The 14,712-nt window shown below is 50.8% G+C and overlaps 1 protein-coding gene across 3 annotated transcripts in view; it reads left to right on the top strand.

Annotated features, from left to right (window-relative positions):
- SMAD3 (SMAD family member 3) overlaps positions 1-14,712 on the top strand; it is a 119,616-nt gene that overhangs the window by 7,932 nt on the left and 96,972 nt on the right. The window contains exon 1 of one of the 3 annotated variants that reach the window (XM_045060705.1): positions 9,697-9,847. The exons of the other annotated variants lie outside the window; for them this stretch is intronic. The gene's annotated coding sequence lies outside the window, so the exon portion shown is untranslated. Of the gene's footprint in view, positions 1-9,696; positions 9,848-14,712 lie in introns of those variants that run through there. 3 annotated transcript variants of the gene reach the window in all.

Genomic DNA, 14,712 nt, shown 5'->3' with positions numbered 1-14,712 from the left:
CCTTTTGTCTGGCAGCGTGGAGGTTACGAGTTTAACCCCCCAGCTAAGAGATGAAAAGGGAGTTTCTCCCGAAACGGTACTTCTGTGTCACGTGGCTCTCCGGGCTTACAGGGGGCAAGTTTCTCCTCTAATGCTTTGCTGGGAGTTTGGGACTGGAGTACCGCTTTAAGAACCACTGTGTAAGGGTTTACCTTTGAAACCTACAAAGTTATAAATCTGGTTGCTTCTGCTGCTAAGTAAGTATTGCATCACCAACTGCTAAGCCAAGTTGTAGCGCTAAGGTGCCACCATTTTTTTTTTCTTTTTCCTTTAGACTGGACTCTTGAAAATAGTGATGCTTTTTGGGTGTGTGTTTTTTAAAGGTCTGTTTTTACGCTGTCACAGCTCAAAAATGCCAAAAGGCATTTTTTCCTTAAAAAATCACCTCTGGGCTAAGCCCAAATGTGGAGTAATGGATCCAGAAAGGACTTTCTGAGTAGTTGCAAGTGGCTGAAAGCAGGCGCGGATGATGGAAATTGGGTTTTTCCTTTCACTTCAAATCTTTCCCGTTGTAAAGTCTCTCTTCCCCTTACTGGATTCAGACTCAAGGGGAGCCTTATTTCTCTGTGTGCCTGGGAGGGCAGGGTGAGTTAGTCTGCTCTGCTATCCGTTTAAGTTTTGTGTGTAACCGTTTATCTCTAACCAAGCAGCTTGTTAAAATATTACCTGAGGGGGCGCCTGGGTGGCGCAGTCGGTTAAGCGTCCGACTTCAGCTCAGGTCACGATCTCGCGGTCCGTGAGTTCGAGCCCCGCGTCGGGCTCTGGGCTGATGGCTCGGAGCCTGGAGCCTGTTTCCGATTCTGTGTCTCCCTCTCTCTCTGCCCCTCCCCCGTTCATGCTCTGTCTCTCTCTGTCCCAAAAATAAAATAAAAACGTTGAAAAAAATTTTTTTTTAAAAAAATATTACCTGAGGAGCAGGGGGGAGGGTGTGGGTGGACAGGAAAAGCATGATAACGAAGAAAGAGCAAAGGGCACTGGAGTCTGACAAACTTGGATTGGAGTATGCCAGTTGCTAACTCTGCGGCAGCCTTGGGAACATCTGCCTCAGTCTATTGAACCCGTTTCCTTATCCGTAAAATGGGGCTGGGACTGCCGTAAATCAACCCAAATGAGATAAGAGAGACCAAGCCCTTGGCCAATATTTGCAGCTCCCAGCACATAGTAGGTGCTCAGCAAACACTCCTTGTTCCCTTTCGAGGGGGCTATTTGACTGATGGCGTCAATCAGTTCCAGCAGGGGACCTCCCCCCTCCCCTTCTTTATTGTCATTTAAAAAAATTGTTTGGCTGACTAAAAATAATAGTATTGAAAACATACTTTGATGAATCAGTGCTCCTGGGGCGGGGGATGGGTGAGCTCCTGAAGAAGAAGTGCCGTGACTCATGCACTTGTCACCGATAGCCTGCCCGTAAGTGCGTGGAAGTGCGTGGTGTTTATTGTTGCTGGTGTTTTTCTGAGCCCCGGTTGGGAAGCAGTTCCGGTTGGAAGCGCCACCTCACCAGTCAGCGTGGCCGTCAAGTAAGGATGGTCGGCACCAGAAACTCGTGGGTCTGAAACAACGGGGGTGTGGGTGGGGGCACCCTGGACTGCCCTTGGATAGGCACAGGAGGACTCGTGCCTGCACGGCTGGGCTTTGACCCTCCTTCTGGGTGTACTTCTTCTCATGGGGCAGAGCCCCAGGGCCAAGGGATGGCCCATCTAGAGCTTGCACCTCCTCCTTCCAGGCTGAGCCATGAGTCCCGACCTTCAGTTCCCTGCCCCAGTGGTCTCGAGACTGCTTTCAGGTTCTGTGTGGGCCTCTTCCAGGTCCATCTGCCCAGGAAAGGGTATACTGCATCTTCCATGGACGTGTGTGCCCCCATGGGCCTGAGGGCTGACAAGGCAGGGCAGGGGGATAGACAGGCTGGATGGAATTCACGCTCGTGGGTGTCTGTATGGGTGTGCATCGAGCCCCTGTGAGTGTGTGATGGCACCAGGTGGGGGGCGGGGGGCTGGCACTTGGGCCCAGTTCTCCCTGAATGTCTGCATCCCAATGTGAAACCAAGAGTCCAGAGAGCTCTAAATGCCCACCTGGCCTTCCACCTTGTGTTAAAGTGTTTGTCAAGGTAAGGAAGATAGAATATATTCCATTCATCAGTTGCACTGATTTCCATCTCTTGAACGTGACATACGGCATGTGGGCCTTCACATGTCCTCTGCTTGGGACCTACCAGGGGTGGAGCTAGCTTGTTTCTAGCCACCCCCTCTCTATTGTCAAGCCACGATGGAGGCCCCGCCTAGGTGCACCGCTGTATGGACAAGACTGTGGAGACTTTCACAGGGATTGATTTCCCTCACCTTGAACCCGGATCGGAACAAATTACAGATCAGGGAAAAGGTGATAACGTGTTGCAGCTGCCTGTCTTAGAAGTGGAGCAAGAGTTTGACACCTGCTAATGCATTTGTTGTTGGGTATGCTTACTGGGCACTGACTTTGTGTGGGGCCTCAGGGGATATAGAGATGTAGAGGTCAGGTGCCTCTGAACCGCGCAGAGGCAAAAAAGGGTCACAGCGACCACAGTTGTGGCGGGCTCAGGGGACAGACACTCTAGTAAAGGTCAAACAAGTGTTGATTTGGGAGCCCTGAGGAGGAGCAGCTCTCTTCCTAGGGAAGGCAGCAGGCTTCACAGAGGAGGTGGTGCTCCGGCGGGACCTTATGGATGGACAGAGCAGGGGCGTGGGGCGAAGGCTGCCTGGAGCACCGGCCAGACGGAGCATGCAAGGACCTGGTGTCTGGGGCCGGCAGGACATTCCGGAGTGGCCAGGGCATGGAGGTGTCTGGGTCAGGCAGAACATTCCGGGGTGGCCAGGGCATGGAGGAAGGAGTGGCCGGAGAGGAACCAGGGAAGGCTTTGGTAGGCCAGGCGAGGCATTTGGACATTGCTCTTTGAGCGCCTCAGGGATTTTCAAGTAGGGGCATGGCGTGGCCAAAGCCACTGTGGGGTTCGGGCTCCATTTCCTCCCCCACCCCCATGGCCAGTAACAGCAGGTTTTCTGCCTGAGTTATCCAGGTCAGAGTCATAATCCCTTACACCACCATGTGGACAGCTTCAGGCTATGTCTGGACCAGGGTGAGAATAGTGTTTTGTTCACCGTCAGGAGAGAAGACTAGTTGTACAGCCAGGAGGGCTCTGGGAGCCCAAGTGTTCAGGTAATTAGCTGGTGAGTCATGCCCGCCTCTTGCCATGGATTCCTTGGGAAAGTGAGTGGAGTGATGCCTGGTCTCTCCAAGCGAAGGCCTCGAGACCAGATCTCGGCCTCCCCCTTGGCCTACCCTGTGCCTGGCGCACGGCCTTAGGTGGAATGTCTCCGGACAGTGTTTTTAATTTCTTCATTGATGATCATCTAGGCCAGCAAGCCTTCCACTCCCCGACCGCACTGCAGTCGGCAAGAATGCCTCAGTTCTGTCCTGCAGACTTACAGAATGTCCTGAGTGTATTAAAAACAGATTCTGTTCCTTAACAAGAGAGCAACATAGTTTATTTAAGTCAGTGTTGTTCATTTCTTTTAGCACCCGGAGCAAGCAGATATCATGGCCATTTAGAGATTGGGTACAACTTCCCTTATCTGGTTAGAGTCGGCTTTTTGTTGCTGCTGTTGTCTGTTTAAGCTTACAGATTTTCAGAAGATAAAGTTTTGAACTGTGGTTCATGGGCCGTTTTTGAGAACACTGCTAGAGACCTGCTTCTGAAGGGACAGTGCACGGCAGCGGAGAGCTCTGGATTTATGTTCAGGAGATCCACGTTCAAATCCCTGCTCCCCACCTGCTGCTTCAGTGATGTGGACAGGTCACCTAGCTTCTTTGATCCTTCTTTCCTCATCTGTAAAATGGGAAAAATAATACCTCCCTTAGTAGGATCATTGAACTTATTCGGTTAGATGAGCTATGCATTTAGGGCTCCTGGGTGGCTCAGTCGGTTAAGCGTCTGACTCTTGATTTTTGGCTCAGGTCATGATCTCGCAGTCATGAGATGGAACCCTGCGTCGGGCTCCGCACTGAGTGTGGAGCCTGTTTGGGATTATCTGTCTCCCTCTCTCTCTCTGCCCCTTCCCCTGCTCATGTATGCTCGCTTTCTCTCTCTCTCTCTCTCTCAATAAATAAATAAACATTTGGATGAGCTATGCATTCAAAGCACTTTGCAGAGTGGAAAATATTACAGTGTCACCTGCTATTTCTTTATGAAGCACAGCTCTGTAGTGTTGCTAAAAACCCTTTCTGACAGAGATGGATTAAGGCTTCTGAGTTTACACCCAGATTTTCACAAAGGCATTAGAGAAAAATTATACACGATGCTCAAAATTCAATAGGAATATGAACTCAGGGCGTGCATGTTCTGGGGCCTGGTACCAGAATCTTAGGCTCGCTGTGCCAGCTTGTCAGCTTTGTTGACCTGTGGCCGGTCACCTGAGCCCTCTCACCTGGGGGTGAGACAGCATGAAGTGAGTGCTGACTGTATACCAGACGCTAGCGTGGGCCACTGATTGACTAGTTGGTTTTTGTTACCCACCTGTCCTACTCTAAGAAGGATGAGTTACTCATGTTCACAGAGGAGGAGCCTGAGGCTTTGAGGGGTCAGCGGCTGAACAGGAATCTGAACTCCAGTCTCTGGTTCCTGACCCTGGTTGCCTGCCCCAAGGGTCCCCGGAAGAGGCTATACCATTCTTACCGTTTTCAGCCTCATAAGAAGGTCAGTGAAATTGTGTAAGTAACTTGCTCCAGGTCCCATGATGAGAGATGGACTCATCTCTGGACTTGCCTTGGAGTCTCTAGCCCTTCTAGAACCTACGGTGATGCTCGAATTCATTGAACCGACCAGGACACTTCTAAGAGTGAAAAGGAGCAGTGCTATTATTAATTATGGCCAGAAGGTGAGCATAAGCCTGGAACGTCCAGCCAAACGTGGGCAAATAGTAACCCTAAGTCACCCTGCCTCCGTGCCAGTGGTTAAGGATACCTGACTAGGTAACGGGAGGATTAGATCAGCCGGTTCGTATGTTACTGCTAAAGGGTCAGGGACTGAGCGCTTTGCTCCTGGTCCAGGTGAAGTGACTCTGCCTGAGATCAGGCAGCAAGTTGGCAACATGATATCCGAAAGCCGGATGAGGCCTCAGAAATAATCTAACACAGTGAAGTTAGCGCTAGAGCTTTCTGAACTGGAGCAGGAGTTAGGGAATGTTTGGCTGTGCGGACGGCCACTCTCCAGCAACAGGAATAGAGGTTAGAGGTCAGAGCGGGGGTGGCTGCGAGGAGATGGTGAGGCATTCACCCGGCTCTAGAATGTCTGCATCCTCTCCAGGCTGTGTCCCTGCAAAACCCAGGAGATGCTCTCAGGCCCAGCGCAACCCAGACGACATTTAATGGCCAGGAGCAAGAGACTCCTCCTGTGAGCTGACCTTTCCTGTTCCCCTGTTCCGTTTTAGAGTCCTGGAGGATACCACTGGCTGGTTGTTGGTACAAGTTTAGTGGATAAACCCTCTGCTGAAGAATTTTGGAAGGCATTGAGGAAGGAATTAAAAATAACAGCAAGCATGCCTTTTCTTTCTCTCTGATTGTGGTCAATGCATGGAATGTGCCAGGGCCTCTGTGGAGCACGTGGCCCCAAATAACCCCTCTGCCAGTGGAATTCTGTAGAGAACACGGAAGGGCTAGGAGCCGTCTCACTGCCGCTTTATGTTCTCAGGATTCGTTCCTGCGATCTTCTCTTGCCCCGAATAACTTGTTGGAAGTCTGGAGAGGGACTTGAGTCTTCTGTGCTCTCCAACCAAGCGGCTGTCGTAGGGGAGGCCCTGTCTGATGAGCTCCAAGGAGAGCAGCTGGAGTGACAAAAGTGGACCGGTCACAGGCTGAGAAAAGGGAAGTGTAAATTCAAGCCAAACTTGGCAGCACTTGCTTTGGAGAACTTGAGCTGATACTATGGAGCTCTGGTCGTCATCCTTTGTGGCTACGCCGTGTCTTATAAATAGAACAAGATGCATTCTCATTCCCCCCCGCCCCCTTTCTCTACCCCACAGACACAAGGAGGCATGTGTGTGGGTGAGTATGGGCAGGGAGTATTAATTATTTATGTTCCAGTTCTTCAGAGAGACATCGTGGGAACTGGGCCCTGGGCTCCATGGAGATGACCAGGCCATGTCACGGGTAAGGCTGGAATCTCTTGCTGAGTTCCAGCAGTCCTGATCATGCAGCCCTCTCCTGCCTGGTAGTGCCCTGAGCCCGCTGGCCTTTCCCTCTGTGGTCCATCCTATATTCTGTATCGGGGCCAGACTCACTGCGTGAGGCTACTTTTGGCTGCAGGTAACCTAAAACCCAACTAACACCTTCAATGGTGTGGAGGTTTATTATCTCCTCTACTGTGTTTGGAGGCAGGGAGGTTTCGGGCATCAGCAAGGACTTGGGAGCCTTCCATCTTTCTGCTCTGCCAGCTTCAGCCTGAGGGGTTTTGCCTTCCAGCTTGACTCCTCGTTGGTCCGGTGATGGCCACAGCTGCCGCAGGCATTACCCTCTTTATACATCCAGGGGACAGAAAGGGCTGCTTCTCCTTGGTGGGGGCGTGGGGGTGGGGTCTCTTTATCCAGAAAGAGCCTCCTGGAATCTCATTGGCCAATGTTGTGTCACGTGCAGTCAGGGCAGCGATAATGGATTGCGATAAGCCTCTTGAGGTCAAGGATCCAGGCTATTTCTTTGACACATTACTATACTTAGTGCCTGCTAGGCACTTGGTAAATTTCAATCAATACTTGATTACTGTTTACCTTCTTCTCTGAGTAGATTCCTGAGCGCTTACCTAATGTCTTGCTAATTCGGGAGTTGTGGTGGTAAACCATTCAGAGACCAGCTGCCCCCACGGAGTTTACAGTCAAGACAAGACCCAGAAACAATTATGGAACTGTGTTTGGAGCCTCTAGTGGGTGGATTGTTGGCAGTTGGCCAACATGGCAGCTTTGGAAGAGGTGTGAAATTGGGGTTCAGGGAGATAGATGGATGGGTGATTCACAGGGGAGACCCTCGAGGCTTTTGAAGTCTATGCCTGAGGATGACATCTTGTGACCCAAGCCAGGTCTCTTTAAGCAGTTCAGATTTCTGTCTCCACCCCTCCAGTCTTGTTTTCCTGTTGACAAAATGAAGGTAGAAACTTGCCCTTGAGTCTGGAGTGGGGGAAGGGCAGAGAGCTGAGAGCCTCATGCCCCCAGGGGAAATCTTCTACGGGTTCTTGTGGTATTCTACCTACAAAACCATGTGCAATATAATGGCACGCTTAGTGTCGTGAGTCTCACTGGCTTTGAATCTCCTAGAAACTTTCTCTGAAAGCATATAGATGAAGAAATGAGAACTCTATAGATGTTTAGTGGTTAAAAACAAAGTGCTGGCTGATTTACGTAATTTTTTTTGTCGTTTTCTGATGGAACTTTCTGCAGAGATAGAATACCCTGGAGTCTTCCTGCCACAGTGAGCTAATAACTGACTTCAGGTCTGCAAATATGCTTTCATTCCAATTCAGAAAAAACAAAACAAAACAAAACAAAAACAAAAAACACAGCCTGTCCCAAGGCCTCGTGTTTCATTTTCCTATTGATCTAGACGCTGGGAGAACTTGGGACCCCGGGGGAGCATCTAAAAGCTAATTAAAGATGTTTGCTTGAGGTTTGCCTGTTTTTCTTGCTTGGTTGAGAGAGTTGCAGTTTTTGCTTTTATTGTTAAAAAAAAAAAAAAAAAAAGAAGCCATCGCCACTGCTGATCCAGGAGGTGGTGGCTGGGGGTGTTGCACCCTTCGGTAAGCACGTGACATTGTCCTCCTTCCCTCTTCACTCGGTCCCCCACAGAGGCACCTTTGAGCATAGGCCTGGAACCAAAGCAGCTACTGCAGCTACTTGAAAATTCCCGAGTTTCCAGGAGTAGTGGCCAGGTGAGCCTGGGTGTGCAACCCAACTAAGCTGTCCCAGCGTGAGGCTTCTGGTTCTGTTTGATCAGCTCTGGTTCTGAAGTTAATGGCCCGAGCTCCCCACTCACAGAGGGAGAGTCAGCATGTGGGGAGGCCGAGGGCCCGCCTGCCATCCCAGGGGTGCCCCCAACCCTTTGTTTAACCACGGCTGTGGACCAGTGGTCTCAGATGTTTACCATCGCCTGTTTATAAGAGGGAAGTGTGGTCATATTTCTATCTCTTTTGTGGGCTGCACGGTTGCCTTACTGGGGCTCATGTGGGAAGTGGTTACCGTTAGGAGGAGGGTAAAATAACAGTACTCACAAAGGGACTTTGATCCAAGAATCCTTTTGAATGTCATCTTTTGGCCACTGTGTTTTTATTTATTTATTTATTTATTTATTTATTTATTTATTTATTTATTTATTTATTTATTTGCCTATCGGCCTTCACGTCAGTAATGAGAAAATCCAACCACATAAGTGGGCCTCATGCTCCCCAGTGGGGCTGGATCACAACTGCAGTGCAAACTTCTCCTCTCCCTGGGTTTCACTGCGGGGGTGACCCCCAGCTCTGTGTATCTGCCACAGCCGGAGACCCTCCCCTCCAGCTGCTCTCTGGACATCAGTACCTGAACGTCCCAGCAATACCTGGAATTGACCTTGTGCCTTTCCTTTCCGTCCTCCTCCCACAACCTACGTTGGTTTACATCTTCCTTCTTATTGAAGCCACAGGTTCAATGAAGTGTTCAATCCTCGAGTAAACAGTCAGTTGCTCACGCGGAGGAAATGCAGTCGCGGTGTCCCGTTTCTTCGGTGAGGCGGTGGGTCCCCGGCCACTGCCTGGCAGAGGTTGGCTTTATGAATTCAGGAAGGTCAGCTTGGCTTCTCTGGGGCCTTTGCAGCTACAACGTGACAAGCTTTGAGAGAATCCCGGGGCTCGAAATCAGCTGTAATATTTCATGACACCTCTCTGTCCTCTCCCCCTTGGCTTCTTGCCTTTTGCTGTTTTCTTGATGCACATGTTTTCCTAGGGGACACATCTAACTTTTCATCTGATGCTCTACCTTCAGAGGTGGCTCATTCCTTAATGACCTTATTTAATTCAATCATAGGCGTTGTTTAAGCCCCCCCCCCCAGATATTTACTGAGCATCTTTACTTGGTGGTGGACCAGACATCATGGCCCAGGAGTTGTGAATGCATTGTTGGTTTGGACAGCCATACATCCTTCTGCCTTCCGGAAGCTTCCAGGCTTGTGGTGGAATGAGGCCCACCTGATGAGAATCTAGCCCTTGTTCCCCCGCCAGGGGAAATCAATCTGCAGGCAAAGAGGAATTCTTATTTAGCCCGAAGCACACGCTTCCTGCGCTTCGAAGGCACCGGCTGCATTCCAGTCCTGGTGCCGTAAAAATACAGGAAGGAAGGGAAACGTGTTCACAGGTTGGTTAGAGATTTTAAACCGACAATCAACTCTCTCTTGTCCACAAGAAACCAGAATCTGCCCCTGGCTTTCGGTCTCTCAGGCCTATAGCTCAACAGAGTGCCCTTTCAAAACTGGGGTAGATTCTCTTTGCTAATGGCTTTTTCCATGAACCTCAGCCAGCAAGTATATTCTTTGAGGATTACAGTTTGACCGGCACCCTCAGGAAGCTGTAAAGAGAAGCATCATTTTGTCTTTAAGCTGTTTTAAGGCCACTGAGGCTTGGAACCTTCCAGAGATTAATTGGAGAATGGCCTCTGAGAGCATACGATAAGTTGGCAACGACCATTCCTTTGACGTGCTGTCAGGAGAGGGAACGAGAGGCAGAAGGCCTGAGTCCTAGCCTGGTGAACCAGCTTTGTGACTTTGGGTGAGTCACTTTACTACCCCGGGCCCCTGGTTTCCTCCTTTACAGACCAAAGGCGTTGGCTTACCAGGATTTTAAAGTTTCTTCCACTGTAAAAATTCAAGCTCTTGAGCTTGCCTTCAAAGAAATGACTGGCTCTGTTACTCATTCAGATAGTTTCGGGATCACTGTACAATCGCTGTGGGGGCTAGGGGTTGGGGCCCCCAGAAAACAGAACGGAAAGCGCTTTGAGGTGCAAGGTGAGCTGTGGTGGCTGGGACTCCTGCTTCATAACGATTCACATTCGGTTGTCAGGCTCGCCATGGAAGGTTCTCAGTCTGGGCTCTTTAGAAAAATTCTGGTGTCCAGGCCACACCTCAGACCGATGAATTCAGCCTGTCTGCAGGTGGGGCCTGGGAATCTGCATTTTAAAGCTCTCCTGGCAATTGCGCTATTTAGCCAGGATGGAGAATGAAGCCCTGGATCTTATGTAAAGCTATGGTTCAGTGGCACTGGCATCTGTTCTGGGGTGGGGTGGGGGCGGGGAGTGACAGTGGCTGCTTAAAAATAAATAAAAAGTGCGGGCGCTCAGACAGAAAAGTTCTAGATTCTAAAAGCATGTTGGTTTGGCGATCACAGCTGCCCCCTGCCCTGAGGTTTAGAGCTCCAGTTCTCTCCTATCTCTGGGTCAGTGGTTTCTCCCCATCTCTCAAGCAGTGGAACCATCTGTAGTTGGTTATTTCTGCTCAGGAAACTCCGAGTACTAAGTGGGGGGTGGAGCCAGGGTAGGTGTGGAGCAGGAATGGATTAAACAGGCCACTACCCACACCCACACCTTTTTTTTTTTTTTTTTTTTTTGAGAAACCGAGTTAGAAGCCTCAGCCAACGCTGGCGTACCTTTATGTCAGGTCCTTCCAATGCCTTGGCGGACTGCAGGGGCTATGGAAGCATCTATGCTCTTCCTGTGCTTTGGTGAACGTGGCCCTGCCCGTGGTTGAAAGCGTCTGCTACTTCCTCAGCTGTAGCGTTTAAAACCTCCCCCGGGGGCGCCTGGGTGGCGCAGTCGGTTAAGCGTCCGACTTCAGCCAGGTTACGATCTGGCGGTCCGGGAGTTCGAGCCCCGCGTCAGGCTCTGGGCTGATGGCTCGGAGCCTGGAGCCTGTTTCCGATTCTGTGTCTCCCTCTCTCTCTGCCCCTCCCCCGTTCATGCTCTGTCTCTCTCTGTCCCAAAAATAAATAAAAACGTTGAAAAAAAAAATTAAAAAAAAAAAAAACCTCCCCCGTTTGTGCCCAGCTGGTGGTGGTTTCCTGCAGGGAATCCATCCCTACGGCTATGAAATCTGATGGGGCACAGTTGTCCGGGTTATTTTTTAATGAAGAGGCCAAAATGGGGAAGGACAGCTGATTCGAATCTCTCTTTCAGGTGGTGGTTAAAGGAAGGCGAGGCTGAATGCTTCAGTTGCTATAAAATTGGCTGCAGGAGAAAGGAGAACTTGTCAGTTCTGATCAACTCCAAAGAGTTTCACAGACCAAGGGCGGGGGGGCTGTTCCAGGAGCTTTTACAATGACAAGGTTTGAGATGCAGGTGTAGACACACATGCCAGACGTAGGTTGGTGTTTTTGAGATGAGTGAGGAAGGCATCAGGCAACAAATACTTAGGGAGCTGAGCAAGACATCCAGAGAAATGGGAAATACGGCCCCTGTCTCCAAAGAGCATACACTCTCACTGGGGGCTTGATACATAAGCATGGGGTGTGGTAGTGAAGGCCTTCTCTGCTGTGGGCACGTGGGTGAGTACCTGGGGGTGCCGAGGGAGAGGCAATGGAGGGTGGGGTGGGACGGATGCATCAAAGAATGTGGGTCTGAGCTAGTGAAAGGGAGATACCCCACTATTGGGCGATGTCCTCCTTCCAACATGGTGTCGATGGTTTGCGGGGGGGGGGGGGGGCAACCTTGGTGGGCACCCCATTGCTAGCAGGAATGACTCTATGTTCTTGCCCTCATCGACATTGCTTTCAGGAGTACGTTTTCCCTTAGTTTCCACGTACCCACCTGAATTTTTGGCATAGTTTCAGTTGGAAAGTCTTTTCTGCTGGGCCCAGAAATAACCGTGTAATAGGATTGTTCTTGGTTCCAGCAGCCCCCTGGCACCCTCTCAGTGGTGGCTGCATTTCGGGCGTGGATGGGAATGATTATTTGTGCATCAGGAAACTCAAGTTTGTCCTGTGAGCGAATTGTGTGATTGTCAGTAAATGCAGGACTGGCTTTGTTAAGCCCTGGCCGTGGCCAAGGCTGTTATTTCTCTGTGGGTAATTATTCCAGGCTTTCACGGTCACGAGCTGAGTGTAATCGGGGCAGATAAGAAAGTTATATATAGAGCAAAGTACATATTTCTTAAGGTGGGTGGCGGAGGCATTATATATGTGTGTGTTTGTGTGTGTGTGTGTGTGTTTAAAAAAAGACCTATATTTTCTGGGCAGCAGAATTTAAGTTTCCAGTAAACATCTCCCTCCCTCGTTACTTCACCTTTTAATTTTGTGTTTATGGTCTCTGTGCTTTGAAATTGTTTGGCCGTGAGGGCAGCCTGAAACAGGCAGAACGGGCCAGGCCCTTTGGAAGCCATGGTTTAGGTCAGAGTTCTTAGAGTCACTCTTACCAGCTGACTGGCAGCTCAGATGTGATTACTCGAGCTCATCTGGAATAAAAATAGAAACCTTGAGCCTGGGAGGGGGTGGGGATATACATTTATGCGTTTATTCCCCCATTACCACCTTTATTGCAGGAAGAATCATCTGTGTGTACTTCTGGGCTGGGGTTGGTTGTTTTTTGTTTTTTGGTTTTTTTTCCCTCTGTTCCCCCATTTGCCCATGGGGATGCCTCTGCTCTGGAAATGAGAAGCTTGCAGAGCCCCAAGCCTGGAACTAACCCTTGGCTGGACACACACGAGGTTCAGCGGCTGCGGAGTGGAAACCGCCTCTCCCGGGAGATTCGGTGGGGCGCAGCATTGTTGTCGGCTGAGGAAGCACGGGGAAGAGAGGAAGGGGGGCAGAAGCAGAGGAGAACCCCCCCCCCCCCAAACAGCAGAGCTGGCCACGGCTGTGTGGTAGCAGAAGCGGCCGAGGAGACATGGTGGTGTTTTGCTGCCTTTTCATACCACTTTCTGTTCGGTGCTGCTGGGAAGACCATTTCAGAAGTTCTCCCCCCCTCTCCCCCCCCAGCGGAGGGAGCAGCGGCTCTGGGGTGAGGAGGGAAGCAGCTTCTGTGACAGTCTGCACCTGCGAGCAGGTGGCGTGGCCAGGGCTGACCTCAGGCCTTTGTCAGCGCCAGCTTGCTCTGGATGAAGAGAGCCCAGGGAACCGAGAAGGGAGGGCCCTTCCCTGGGGACCCTCAGCACCTGACCTGCACAGTTCCCAGGAGACCCCAAATAAAGCATTTGACCTAAAGCGAGCAGTGCTGGGTGTGAGTGCACCCAACAATTTTCTTGTGCAAAGTGGGCTTTTTTTTTTTTTCTTGGCTGTGGGGGAGGTGGCTGCTTTCACCCATAGTTTTTTTTTTTTTTTTTTTTAATGTTTTATTTTTGAGAGACAGAGTGCAAGTGGGGGAGGGGCCAAGAGAGAGGGAGACCCAGAATCTGAAGCAGGCTCCAGGCTCTGAGCTGCCAGCACAGACCCCGATGTGGGGCTCCAACTCGTGAACCTTGAGATCGTGAGCGGAAGTCAGACGCTTAGCTGGCCAGGCCACCCAGGCACCCCCTGGGTTGTAGTTGTGAAGAAGCCAGGCCACTAGAAGATCCCGGAGGGATGAGAGCTGCCCCAACAATCTGACCTTGCCCCCTCCCCTCCTCTCAGCTCTCTTCTGGATGATCATTGATTGCTGGGTTGTCCCCCCCCCCCCAATAAATAATCCTTTTGCCATTTTCTTTTCCCTCGGAGCTTCTTGGTGGTTTTGAATAGCAGGAAAACTAGCCAAGTTTTCTTCTGCCTATGACATTCCTCATTGTCAACCTTATGGTGGGATGACCGCATACTTCTATAGCTTGCCGGGCAACTTCCCATTGTTCCTTCTGGAAGCAGCCTGGGGTGGAGACAGGGCAGGTGGCCTTATCCCTATTTTGTAGGTGACCAGGGACAATTTCTTGGTTAGTGGATGAGCAGGGACTGAGGCTATTCCTCTAGTCTTTGCAGAGTAGCTCTTTGCACTCTGTCGCCTCAATGATAAAGGCACATGTATGTGTTCTCAGTAGATCCCGCACAAGATAATGTCCAGCTGCTGCCCCTAGGAAGGGGAAACCACCACCACGACCTGTCCTATGTACACTACGTTACAGTGTGCGAGGCATGTTCACGCACATGATTTCATTTCACCTCCGTGACAGTCCTAGAAAGTCAATGCTGGTGTAGATGAGCAAATGGAGACCCGGAGGTGCTAAGTGACTCGGCCCGGGGCACCAGCCAGCAAGCGGCCCTGGTGTGGTAAGTGGTTGGCACCGGCTGAATGCCATGGAGGGGGAAGCGAGAGTCGAGTGGGTGGTATGTAACTAGAGATTGGAGGCACTGGGTTTTGCTTTTCATGCCTCAGAAGCCGTGCAGGGTTCTGGTTCCTGAGAGTTACCTTCTCTGAGAGGGCCTGCCCGCATATGCCCTGCCCTGCGTGGGAGCCTAGACCCGCGTATGAGGAAGAGGCACACCCAGGTCAAGTGAAGGGCCCCTGAAGGAGTGGTGACAGGCCGCGTGGATGCAGGTGGAATCGGGGTTCACCCTGCCCAGGGCAGGGCATTCCTGTTCCAGGAGGTGAACTTTGACAAGGCATGTCCATTAATATGGCAGTTTGAATCATGGCGCCTCTCCTGGGGTGGCAGGAAGATCACGGGCTCTGGAGTCTGACAGAT

This window comes from Felis catus, chromosome B3 (assembly GCF_018350175.1).
Source record: "Felis catus isolate Fca126 chromosome B3, F.catus_Fca126_mat1.0, whole genome shotgun sequence".
In the NCBI taxonomy this organism is placed as follows: Eukaryota; Metazoa; Chordata; class Mammalia; order Carnivora; family Felidae; genus Felis; species Felis catus.
This window is presented reverse-complemented; position numbering and strand designations above follow the sequence as displayed.